The sequence below is a fragment of the Myotis daubentonii genome, chromosome X (genome assembly GCF_963259705.1).
Source record: "Myotis daubentonii chromosome X, mMyoDau2.1, whole genome shotgun sequence".
Lineage (NCBI taxonomy): Eukaryota > Metazoa > Chordata > Mammalia > Chiroptera > Vespertilionidae > Myotis > Myotis daubentonii.
Genome location: NC_081861.1, coordinates 118,001,716 through 118,015,104, shown reverse-complemented (window position 1 = coordinate 118,015,104; position 13,389 = coordinate 118,001,716). Strand labels below are relative to the sequence as shown.

General features: G+C 42.4%; 1 protein-coding gene across 9 annotated transcripts in view; it reads right to left on the bottom strand.

The window, feature by feature from the left end:
- TAB3 (TGF-beta activated kinase 1 (MAP3K7) binding protein 3) overlaps positions 1-13,389 on the bottom strand; it is a 73,515-nt gene that overhangs the window by 44,593 nt on the left and 15,533 nt on the right. For 8 of the 9 annotated variants that reach the window (XR_009450691.1, XM_059679701.1, XM_059679705.1 and 5 more), the window contains exons 2-3: positions 12,210-12,313; positions 8,145-8,229 (exon numbers count right to left, since the gene is read on the bottom strand). The gene's annotated coding sequence lies outside the window, so the exon portion shown is untranslated. The remainder of the gene's footprint in view (positions 1-8,144; positions 8,230-12,209; positions 12,314-13,389) is intronic. The other variant, XM_059679702.1, reaches the window with a different exon arrangement.

Here is a 13,389-nt window from a genome sequence, read left to right as displayed (position 1 = left end):
AATCTGATCTTGTCTCCATCCTTTGCATAGATGTCCTGTACTGCCTTTTCTCAGGGCATTAGCCTACAAGCATCTATCTGCCTGAGACACTTTTCTATTGGCCTCCCTCCCCTCTGCTTCCTAAAGTTATACTGATACCCTATATGTTGGCACCTTCCAATGACCCCCGCTTCCTTAGTCCTACTGCCTTGCCTCTCCTCCTACACTGGGCTAGAGGACCGTCCACTATGCTACCACAGCAGGCTGTGCTTATCCTCACAGGAGAGCCAAACACTATACTGAAGCCACTTGTGTACCTGAAGGTCTCATATAAAACTGAAGCTCCACCTGAAATGTGCTGTTATGCCAGAAAGCGAGGAAGTACTCAAAAAATAATGGGAGCTGGTCACAGGACTTGTGAGTCAGCCTAAAGAGGCTCCCACTGGCCAAATCTGTGACAGTTTAAGCACCACATCAATTAAGGATATTAACGGGTTATAGGCCTGTAGAAGAGAGGAAACTGTAAGTCCATATCAATAATAGTTAAAAATACACACTTACATAGGTGGAGAAGGGAGAGCTTTTGCTTACAGTAGAATCCAACTGGTAAACATGCAGATACTAGAGCTAGAAAAATCATTTTGTAGCTATTACAGTATACAAACTGCTTCAAGCAAAAATCATCAATGGTTAATAAATCTAGGGAGGGGAATATGAATTAGGAGTAGGATAGATAAGTGGTCTTAAAGTATCTCCCCAAAGACTTTTTTATTAGTTGCACGGGGGAAATTTTTAACTATACAGTGGATAAACTGAGCAACATCTTGACTGGGTGAAAAAATTAACATCATCAATAAAGGACAGATAGCGTTCACCTCCAGATGTGATACCCCAAAAAGAACATATCACTTGATAGAATTCCAGTCATGGATGCGTAACCTGAAATGGCTCATGAGGAAAAAGACAAACCCTGAATGAGAAATGTTCTATTAAAAAAATGTAGAGAGTAGGAGAGGGTGAGAATGTCATCTTAAAAATGCCAGTGTCATAAAAGATTTAAGGCTAGGAAAATATCAGAGATTAAAGGAATAGAGCCATGACAACTAAATTGGATACCCGATCCTAGACTGAATCCTATACTAAATGCGGAAAATATTTTTTAAAATGAATGGATCAATTGAAAAAATTGAAATGTGGATGGTAGATCAGAAAAAGTATTCTATTAATGTTAAATTTACTTAATTTACTGACTTGAATTAGGCAATGAAGCATTTAGGGGTAAAGGGTATGACATCATCATCGATGTTTCTATCTTTATCTTCCTCCCTTCTCAGAAATTAATAAAAATAACCAAAGGACTTGTGTGCATGCATATGAGCATAACCAATGGACACAGACACCAGGGGGTGAGGGCATGAATGGGAGTGGGGTGGGTGGGCAATAGGAGGATAAGGGCACACATGTAATACCTTATTAATAAAGAATAAAAAGAAATCTCAGGACAGATCACACACACACACACACACACACACACACACACACACACACACGTTAAAATTAGCCCTGGCCGGTGTAGCTCAGTTGGTTGAGCATTGTCCCATGCACCGAGCGGTCCCCTGTTCCATTCCTGGTCAAAGCACATGCCAGGGTTGCGGGCTTGATCCTTGGTGGGGGTGCACAAGAGGTAGCTGATCGATTTTTGCTTTCACATTGATGTTTCTCTCCCCCTCTTCCATCCTCTCTCAAAAAATCTTAAAAACACACACCAAACACTCAAGTTTTACAGTAACGTACTTTTGTATTTAAGCCCATAGAATACAAGGAAAATGAAGCATTGTCATATACTATCTTATAGACTGGATATGATACAGGTCAAAACATACAATCTATTCTTGTCCATATATAGTTGACCCTAGACCAACATCCCACGCAAGTCTACTTATATGCAGATTTTTTTCAATGAATATACAGTTGGCCATATGTATCCTTGGCTTTCCCATCTGAAAATTCAACCTACCTCAGATAAAAAATATTTTTGATCTTTGGTTGGGAATCTGCGGATCCAGATGGCTGACTGTATGCATTGTTCTATGCCATTTTATATAAGATACTTGAGCACCTGCAGATTTTGTTTATCTGCAGGGGGTAGGAGTGGGGGGAGTAGTCCTGGAACCAATCCCCCATGCATGCTGAAAGACAACTGCAATTAAGTTTTGGGGGAATCAAATGTTATACAGATATTCAACTGCATGGGGTCAGCAACCCTAAACCCCCCACATTCAAGGATCAACTGTTTATCAGTGTATGCAACAACTATGCAAAGTACACATGGAGTTTGTCTCTTAACATTATACTGGGATGCTAGTTTTTATACAATATTAAAGTGATTATTTGATGATTTGACACCTTAAAACCAGGCAGAGGACTCAAGCACTATCTGAACTGTACTGGCTAGACTAGGATGTGACCAAATTCCTGAGACACCCTTGAAACACCCCCACTAAAAACACAGATGGCCACAGCTGTGGACTGTGGAGCTGTGTAGGCAGTAACCCTAGATCAAGAAAGAAGAAATAGTGAAGGCATAAATCACACAGTTCCAAAGCCACAAAACCCAGGAGTGTCTGTGGGGTCAAGCCCTTATTTCTGAAGGCAGGATGAAGACTGGGGGCTTAGAATAGTATGCTTAGCGTGGAATCACTCAGGCTTCCTCCAGTAGTGCAGCTACACCCTCCCCCAATTCAGGAGTGCCAGCACCACAAGACACAGCAGCTGCGGGGATTTCTCACAATAGAATTCCTCCTTCCAAAGAGAGTAAGCTCTTCAAGAGCTCTCTTGTGATGCTACAATTCTCCAAACTCTAGAAAATGACCTTGACACCTAGTGCTTTCTTTCCACAAACTTTTCTGAGCCCAGCAAATATGGTCAGTGCTGTTATGGCCCTGTTTACCTGTGCCAGAATTTTAGCTAACTTACTAAAATGATTACATTACAGGTTACAAACCAATGGTCTGTCAGCTGAATCCAGCCCACCCATCTGCTTTGTCAGAGTTAAAAAAAAGTTGAGCCACACTTTAAAATTGAAATTTTACATAAAAATTTGAATATCTAGCTTTCCTCTGAAAAATCAGATCTAGCATCTGGTTGAGGCTAAGCAGTCACTCCCTGGTTTAGAAAGGACATATACTCTCCATCTTGCCTAGTTTCTACAGTGTCCCAGACACTGAGGCCTGGTCTTGCTTTATTCATTGACATACTTACTGGATCTGTGACACCCGAGAAGCTTATAGATAGTACTGTATTAGTCTAGTCTAGTGTGTCTTAATGGTATGCTATTGATGTGGTAGTCTGGAACACACTTCTTCATCATGCAAGCCTGTTCCATGTGTTACGAGATCTTTAGCATCCTGGCCCCTCCTGTAAAATCCCAGGAATACCCCAAAGTGGGGCCTAGGGAAAGCAACAGTATTCCAGGCTGACAACTACTATTACCATGCTAAGTTTGATGAGGTGTGCATTTCCCAGGTTTGAAAAAGAGTTAGCCTTGCCTTAAGAGGACTTTCAAGATTAAAAAAGAAAAGAATCGCGAGGCTGCGGTGGCTCAGTGGTTGAACGTCAACCTATGAACATTGTGGTCGGCAAACCACGGCTCGTGAGCCACATGCGGCTCTGGCCCCTTGAGTGTGGCTCTTCCACAAAATACCATGTGCGGGCGCGCACGTACAGTGCGACTGAAACTTCGTGGCCCATGTGCAGAAGTCAGTATTTTGTTGAAGAGCCGGTATTTTGTGAAGAGCCATACTCAAGGGGCCAAAGAGCCGCATGTGGCTCGCGAGCTGTGGTTTGCCGAGCCGCGGATTGCCAACCACTGAACTAGGAGGTCACGGTTCGGATCCAGATCAGGGCACATGCCCAGGTTGTAGGATCAATCCCCAGTGGGGGGTATGCAGGAGGCAGCCGGTCAATGGATCAATGATTCTCTTTCATCATTGATGTCTCTATCTCTTTATTCCTCTTCTTTCCCCTCTGAAATCAATAAAAATATATTTTAAAAATAATAATTTTAATCATTTTCCTGATTGGTCTGGTCCAAATAATAGCTGTTGAACAAAGAGATATATACTAGTATAAATCTTTGGAACTTTCATCCATTTTCTTGCTGCTCTGCATGTTTTGATTTTAGATCATATTTATTGAGCCTATGTACTATGTACTGTGCTACATGCTTTATCTCATTTAATCCCTACTATAATCCCATAGGAGAGGTAATATCCATCCATATTTTACAAATGAGGAAATATGAGGTACAGAGAGGGTAAATAATTTGCCTGTGGATCATACAGTTAAGCAGCAAAGAGGATACAAACTTGAAGTCTATGCTTTAGCCTTTATTCTCCTGTACTGATGGATACATGGTAAGACTTTGTTAATGTCATCACTTAAAGACAGTGTAAAATTTAACCCCAAAATTGCTTTACAACAAAAGAGTTTTTGTACCAGAATGTGAATTCTTCAAGGTAAACAACAACAAGAAATGGCTGATATTGTGGCATAACAAATAATCTTTTACTGGAAGAGGTAAGAGTCCTAATTTCAGGATTTTTCATGTATATGTATGTGTTTGTGTGTGTATGTATGTGTGTGTATGTATGTGTGTGTGTGTGTGTGTGTGTGTGTGTGTGTGTATAAAAAAACCCAATGGCCCTAACGCCATAATGACCAAAGACCGGTCACCAGGAGGCTGCATGCGTGGTGAGGTGCGCGTGGGTGGCTGGGGCTGCATGCACGGCGAAGTGCACGGGTGGGCGGGGACTTGACTCTGGGTCTCCTGGTGTGGCGGGACTCGGGGGAGTCCTGATGCACGGCAGGGTCCGGGGCCCTGGGTCTTGCACGGTTTCCTGCAGGTCTGGTCTCACATGATTTCACATGCTGGGTCACTAGTATCTTACTAATAAAAGCCTGGGTCAGTGGTTGGCAAACCGTGGCTCGCGAGCCACATACGGCTCTTTGGCCCTTGAGTGTGGCTCTTCCACAAAATACCACGTGCGGGCACACACGTACAGTGCGATTGAAACTTCATGGCCCATGCCCAGAAGTCGGTTTTTGGCCTGGGCGAGTCTATTTTGAAGAAGTGGCATTAGAAGAAGTGGGGGGTGTCGGTTGGTCGGGCGACGGGAGACACGGCGCAGGCGGCCGCAGGATATGCAGCACAGGGGAGGTACATTGTTCGCTTCCAACTCTCTCATCCACACTCGTCTATCTGAAACAAGTATACAAGACGAGTGTGGATGGGAGAGTTGGAAGGGGTCGACCTCAGCGAATGTACCTCAATCAAATTGAGGACGTTTTTAGCAAAGGCCAGCTTAGGAGTACCCTAATTAAGTTAATAACAATGTACCTACCTATATAGTTTAAGTTTAAAAAAATTGGCTCTCAAAAGAAATTTCAATCGTTGTACTGTTGATATTTGGCTCTGTTGACTAATGAGTTTGCCGACCACTGGCCTAGGTGGTCCTCACGCCATCACACTGTCACAAGATGGCTGTGCGCACAGCGGGCACACACAGGTGGGTGGGGCTGGGCTTGACGCTATGTGCATGAGGTCGCTGGAGGGAAGTTGACCAGAAGGTGCATCAGGGGAGTCCCACAGGGCGCCGGCCATGGGGTGGTACTCGGGGGAGTCACCCCTCAGGCTAAACATTAGGGCAAAGGGCACCACCCCACCCCACCTCCACCCGGGGGAAATGGGATTCAGCTCCAGTGTCGGGATAAACCTGGGGTAGCGGGAGCTGCCCACACTCCACGTCCACCCCACAGCCTTGACGTGGGGTATGAACATGACAGAAAACCTCCCTGGTCACTGCCTGGTCCCCTACCCTGAGTTTCTCCCCAAATAAGAGCAGTGATTTCATTCCTGACAAGAGCAGTGACCTCACTACCTGACAATGGAGCCCAACAGAATGTGGAACCCTGGTAGCCAGGCAGCCACATTCTAAAACAGTCCCTGCCCAGCTCATTTGATAGAGACATTCCCATCAAGGCATGTTCTGCTGTTTGCCGCAGTCCCCCCGCCGTGATAGGCAAAGAGCCAGCCAGGACAGCTTCTTCCACCGCTGCTGCTGCTGCTGGCTCCACACTCAGCCCCGACGCCTCTGGCCATTTTCACGGGGAACCCGAGGTAACCCAGGGAGGCCCAGGGCAGTTTTCTTAGAGCCAGGCCACCACTCTCATCCCCCTCACCAGCCCCATGTCCCCTGGAGCACCGGCCCTGTGGGGCTGCGGGACTCTGGGACTCAGGGGAGTCCCGCAGACCCATGGGGCACCGGCTTTGACACTGTGTTCCCATGGGCACCATTACAGACTCCGACAGGAGGGAGGAGGGAGCCGGATACCCATACCCAGACTTGGCAAATAGTGATATTAAAATATTTCTTCTAATTAATTCCCTTTCAATGTGCATGAATTCGTGCACTGGGCCATACATATAAAGAGGTAATATGCAAATTAGGCCGGGATGCCCTAATGGGTCACAATCAGACAGGAGGAGGTTGTGCACGCAGGTGAGGCCTGGAGCGGAGATGGAGACAGACACAGGGGTCCTGCCCGAGCTGGCGCAGTGGCTCTGGCAGCCCAGAGTGGACACAGGCAGGGGGGCTGGGGTGGCCTGGGGTGGAATTCAGGCGTGGGTCCTGGCCACCCGAGATGCCAGTCAGGCCTGACTCCCGTGGCAGCCCAGCACTCCATGAGTTAGGCTTCCGGCCGCCCGTGATGCAGGTCCAGCTTGACTCCCGCGGCAGCCTGCGGGGTACCTCCTTGCATGGCGGGAGGCGGGGCGCCTCCTCACGCAATTTCAATCGTGCGCTGGGCCTCTAGTATATATATAAAGGTGCTACCAAATAACAAGGGAAAGATATGGACATGAAAGTTATTATTTTCCCTAAATGAGTCTTCTAAATAATTTATAAAACAATCGACCTCTATGATTTTCATTACAGTGGAATCCAAACAGTCACATAAATGCTGCATCTATTTCATATTCTTTTACATTCTAAAGAGAGATTCATGAACCCAAACAATATTCACATTAAAAGAATCATCAAAAGCATTGTCAAGCCCTAGTTGGTTTGACTCAGAGGTTAGTCCTGGTGAGGATGTGGAGCATAGGGAACTCTAGTACACTGCTGGTGGGAAGGCAGACAGGTGCAGACATTATGGAAAGCAGTATGGAGTTTCCTCAAAAAATTAAATATGGAACTGCCATTTGACCCAGTGATCTCACTTTCAGGATGACTAAGAAACCCAAATCAGCAATCAGAAAGAATGTATGCACCCCTATGTTCACAGCAGCACAATTTACAATAGCTAAGATCTGAAAACAGCCCACATGTCCATCAGCAGATGTGTGGATAAAAAAGTTGTGGTACATTTACACCATGGAATACTATACAGCAGTTAAAAAGAAGGATCTCTTACCCTTTGAGACAGCATGGAGGGACCTGGAGAGTACTATACTAAGCAAAATAAGCCAGTCAGAGAAAGATAAGTATCACATGATCTCACTCATATGTGAAATCGAATGAAAATAAACTGATGAACGAAATTGATCCAGAAGCATGGAACAGACTGTCGAATCTCAGAGGGAAGGGGTGGCTGGGTGGGAAAAGATCAACCAAAGACCTTGTATGCAATTATATGCATAACTCATGGACACAGACAATAGGGTGGTGAAGGCAGGGGGCAGGGGTGGGCTAGAAGGGGTCAATGGGGAGAAAATGGTGACATATGTAATACTTTGAACAATAAAGATTTAATAGAAAAAATTTAAAATACACATATTAAAACAAAAAAAACCTGACAAGGTCATCAAAACAAGGGAAGTCTGAGAAATGGTCACAGCTAAGAAGAGTCTCAGGAAACAAGAAACAGAAAACACATTAGGTAAAAACGAAGGAAATCTGAATTAACTAAAATATGAACTTTAATTAATAACAATGTTTCGATACTGTTCAATTAATTTTAACAAATGTACCATGCTAATGTAAGCTACTGATGAGAGAAAATGGGGTGCAGGGTATATGTGAACTCCCTGTATTATCTTCTCAATTTTTCTGTAAAATTAAAACTGCTCTGAAAAATAAAATCTATGTAAAAATTTTTTTAATTACCTTAAGGTGGTTCATGAGCCCCGGCACAGGCGTCTTATTCACATCCCCAGTTCTGAAAGCACCTTCTTTTCAGTAGTCTGGAAGTCTAACAAAATGAGATAGTTATCCTTCTGCTAACTTCCAAACTCAACAGGGAAGAATGACAAAAACTCATAAACTTCTGGTGCCTTAAAGTAACAGGAGACAGAAGGCTAGAACACACTTTTAGGGCATGTGGTTCTTCCCCAATTATCATCACAAGCTGAATCTTCTTTTCCTTTAGGTTACAAATATCTTCTACAGCAGCAGTTAAAAAGACAAAAAGATAGTCCACCGCTCATTTTCTTAAGGCTTTTGCAGCACATCTGGTTGTGCTTGCCATCCTAAGCACCTCAATTCTTTTTAGAGAAGAAAGGATGAGCCTGGGCCTATCAAACAACTACAACATTTTCTATTGCATAGTTAAAATAGCATATAACTTTTCTAAAAATACTATTATATAATCCATTTTTGTTCTATGAAGAACAATTATATATAGAATAGTAGCACCTTTATTGGGTTATTTTGACAAGTGAGCCTTCTCTCTCCCCATCATTTAGAAACTATCTTCATTCCGGGAAACCTAGTAATTCAATGTTAACTTTATCATTTTAGGGCAAATATTGGCTTATAGCAGAGCCATGATGCACACAAGTTTCTAAGTAATCTCCTGACTCCACCTCATTTTATAACCACAGTAGAGCTAAAATAACATATTTTGTTTATACTGTATAATTTCAGCACTTTACTATACTTTTAATCTTAATTTCTGTTACTTTATCTTAAACATTACCCAATAAATGAACTTCAAGCATGAGCAAGAAGGACTGTGCACCTACATGAATGCTGTCTTCTAGCATATGTAATTGCTTTTTCCAATCTTCTAACACATGACAATGCAAAATCCACCCCACATTCATGTTAACCTTCTACCATCAAATCCTCAATCTTTCTACCCTTCCTAAATGCCTATTAAAAGTCATGGTGTGTTGTTATCACTTTCATCACACTTAAAATACTGTTTATTAATTTTTAATTCTCTAGATTTTATCACTATAAATCTTGAGAATAAAAACCAAACATGCTCTTTCAGCTATAGTACCTTGTCCACATTAAATATTTTGTAGGACTTTTAAATAATTGAAAAACTAATTTGTTCTGGTTGTCGGGTCAATTATTAAATGATATTATTTAAAAAAAAAAGACAAGTCAGCCTGTTGGAAACATATACCAGAAGCAGATCATCTTCACATTTTATTACTTAAATAAAGAGATTACTTAGAACAGTAGTTTTCAAATGGTGGGTTGTGACCTCTTAATAAATTATATAATAAATTTATAAGGTGATGACAAGTATTTTTTAAAAATAATAAATAGAACAGAAAATATTACAGTGTTTCAAACATAGTGATGGTAAATACTGATTCAAAAAAATTGTCTAAGGGATGTATATGTTCTAGATCATGATTATAATGTATTTCTTGCTGTGGGTTGCTTTGCAAAATATTGACTTAGAATATGGTAAGGTATTCTAGGTTTTGTAAGAAAAATATTTAGCACCTTTTCTGTTTTTATCTGGATAGCAGTTTTAAATTAACAAAATGGAATTATTTGAGAAACTTCTGGATATGAAAGTTGAAACAATTCTGTTATAAAATGTTTTTAAAATATATTTTTATTGATTTCAGAGAGCAAGGGGGAGAAGGAGAGAGAGCTGGAAACATCAATGATGAGAAAGAACCATTGATTGGCTGACTCCTGCACGCCTCCCTACTGGGAATCGAGCTGGCAACCTGGGCATGTGCCCTGACTGGGAATTGAACCATGATCTCCTGATTCACAGGTTGACCCTCAACCACTGAGCCACACTGGCTGGGCTGTTAAAAAATTTTATATGACATTTTCCAAATGCAGCCTTGCTGTGTTTTGTGCAGCTCCCGCACATTCTATTTGAGGTTCCTGCCTTCTAAATTATTTTAAAAAATGAGTTATTAGTCTCACTAACCTAGAGATTCAAGATCACAAATTGTGGCCTACTGTAAGGGTATAAAAGATTTACAAAAATGCCACTGAGCTCTAGCTGGTTTGGCTCAGCGGATAGAGCGTTGACCTGTGGACTGAAGGGTCACAGGTTCGATTCCGGTCAGGGGCGCATGCCCGGGTTGCAGGCTCGATCCCCAGGTGGGGACGTGCAGAAGGCAGCCGATCCGTGATTCTCTCTCATTATGGATGTTTCTATCTCTCTCTCCCTCTCTCCCTTCCTCTCTGAAATCAATAAAAATATATTTTTTAAAAATGCCACTGATAATCATTTATTTAACAATGTCTAGCCTGACAATACTCCTGAATCCCTTGTTCATAATAGAGTAGGGTTTAGTTCTATAACACATTTTCAGAAAAAGAAACAATTAAGATAGGACAAGGAAAACGAGCACCGAGGAAAGGTTCATGGAAGAGATGACATTTAAGCTGGGGTGCAAAGAAAAATAAAATTAAAAAATAAAAAGTATGCTATATAATAAGAACCTAATATGCAAATTGTCTCCTCAGGCAATCGTTCAGACTGGGAGACCGGGAGTTCGATCGCTCGCTATGACACGCATTGACCACCAGGGGGCGGCGCAGAACACTACGGGCGTCGGTGATGCAGCACTGGCAGCAGGTGGCAGTGGAGGCGCTGCCAGCCCTGATGGGCCCCAAGGAGAGCGGGACTGCGACGGGATGGTGGAGCAGGTTAGAAGGCGGCACCAGGCCAAGGTGGGTGCAAGCGGGGGCCCAATTGCTCCATAGATGGTGACCAGCAGCAGCAGCAGGGGGCGGGGCTGCCGCCCAGCTCCTAGGTGCTGAGAGAGCCCGGGGCGGGGGGAGGGGGGGGTCGGCCCCAATTGGTTGCTCCACAGGCGGGATGGTGGAGCAGGTGAGGGGGCAGTGCCAGGCCAAGGCGGGGTGCACTGTGGGGCTGCGGGGCTGCAAGGCTGGGGTCCAATCTCTGCAGGCCACCCCAAGGGACCCTACCCATGCACAAATTTGTGCACCGGGACTCTAGTAAAATTATAACGCTGGGTGGAACTCTACACATCATCTAATTCAGTGGTTCTGAACTGGGGTTGAATCTGTCCTGCAAGGCACATTTATCAATGTCTGGTGGCATTTTTGGTTGTCATTACTGGGGAGGGGCACTATTGGCATTTAGTGGGCAGAGGCCAAGGACAATGCTAAATATCCTACACTGCACAAGAAGCTCCTAACAACAAATTATCTGGCCCAAATGTCAAAGTGTCAAGGCTTTCTCCGAACTCACCTTTGTTTTACTCAAGAAGGTAACTGAAGGCTAGAGGGATTTAAAAATTTGCTTAAAAGCCAAGATTATAAAACCGGCCTCATAACATCTTGTCCAGTGTTTACGTTAAAACACACACCCACGCATGTTTTTATACTAGGAAACAGCTGTTAAAAAGAGTGGTAACATCTTTATAAGGTGGCAAAACAAGTTATCTAAAAATCAAAGCTGATATTGTTAAATGGCCTTTCTTGGCTCAAAGAAAGAATTATGCTACATTAAAAAAATTATACCCTGATTTGTTCATAATATCATATTTATCATTGATACAACTCGGTTATTGAACACATATCTAAGAATAAGAAAAATTACAATAAAAACTAGGAAGTTGGAAGACCAGCATTTGCATGCACAACCAGTTACTCCATGGGACAAGTCTTTTAAGCTCCACCAGCTCCACCCACTGGGGATCTGGGACCTAGCTAGGATTGATTAGCATCCTTTATTCAAAATCAACTCCTGAGTTACCCTTCCATTTGCTGCTGAGCTTTCTAGTAACAAATTAATTGTACAAAAAACTTGCTTAGAGTCCTGATTTAGGATCTAAATCTAAACACGTGAAATCACCTGAACATCTTTTCCCTGCTCTTAAATGCATAAAAGGGATGGGGATAAGGGAGTGAGGTAATATCAATAACATGGATTAGTTTTCAAAAAAGTTTTTAATATATTACAGGAATACACAGACACAAATATACACTCCTTACCTCCAATTTGTCAACTGGTGAAACTTTAACTATGGTAAGTTGTCCAGTTTGACATGTGATAATTCATGATAAAAAATCTTGAAGAAAAGGCTGAAGACACTGTCCTAAAAAGAAAAAAGACCAAAGAGGTAAAATTCAAACTGTGAAAGGTTTAAAGAAGACAGCATGAACATAAGGTCACAAAAAAGAATGTAGCCGTTTACACATCTTTACTACCCGAAATTTCAGCAAATGAAGTTTCTGTTGCTAAATACTAACAGAAAATTCATCTGACTGCCTTTATCAGCCTGCTCCACTTCCCAGTCAGTCACTTCTAGTACCTAAGGCAGAGCTGGCAACAACAGAGTGGATGGCTAAAGCTTTTCTGAGGTTTTGGCTTTAGAGAAAGCTAGGAAGAGGAACTTTAGTTGCACCTCTGGCAAACCATTAGGGGTCCCCACGGCTCCCCTTGATGTTCTAGTTATTAAATTTTAATAGGTTTGATTACAAAACTGCACCATAGCCATTAAAGGACTGGAATTCAAAGAGGTGAGCCAACCATTCCAGAAGAAACTAGAGGTTAAACTGTACCTGACAGCCTGATAGGCAGAGGGACAAAAGGAAAACCCTCTTCCCCTACCGTCAGGTTAGGAACCTGAAGGGCTGCACCTTAGAAATAGGGGTGAACCAGAACATACACTGAATGCAAATTGGCCTTGAGTCATCTGATTGGCCCTGAAAAATCTCAAAAGTGGAGATCAGACTAAGTAATCTTGGATTCCCTCAAGGAGATGCCACCAAAAAAAAAAAAAAAAAAAAAAAATTCCTTTCTGGAAGACATTCTTGATCTCAGATGATTTTTTAAACAAAATTTTCAGCACACAATTAAAGATAATCAGGCATATAAGGAGACAAGAGGACAAGATTAAAAGCTGTAGAAACAACAAAAAGAGACTCACAGGCACTCCAAATATTAGAATTATCAAGCATAGATTTTAAATTATGTTTACTATGTTCAAGGAGGTGAAAACCAAACTTGATCTCAGCAATTAAATGGAAACTATAAAAAGTGACACAGCAGACTTCTAAAAAGAGCAAAAAGTAATTTTTAACTGTAAAATACAAAAACTGAAAATAAGAATTCAGTGAACAGGTTAACAGCCAATGGACACAGTTGAGATAGTGAATCAGAAGATAGGTC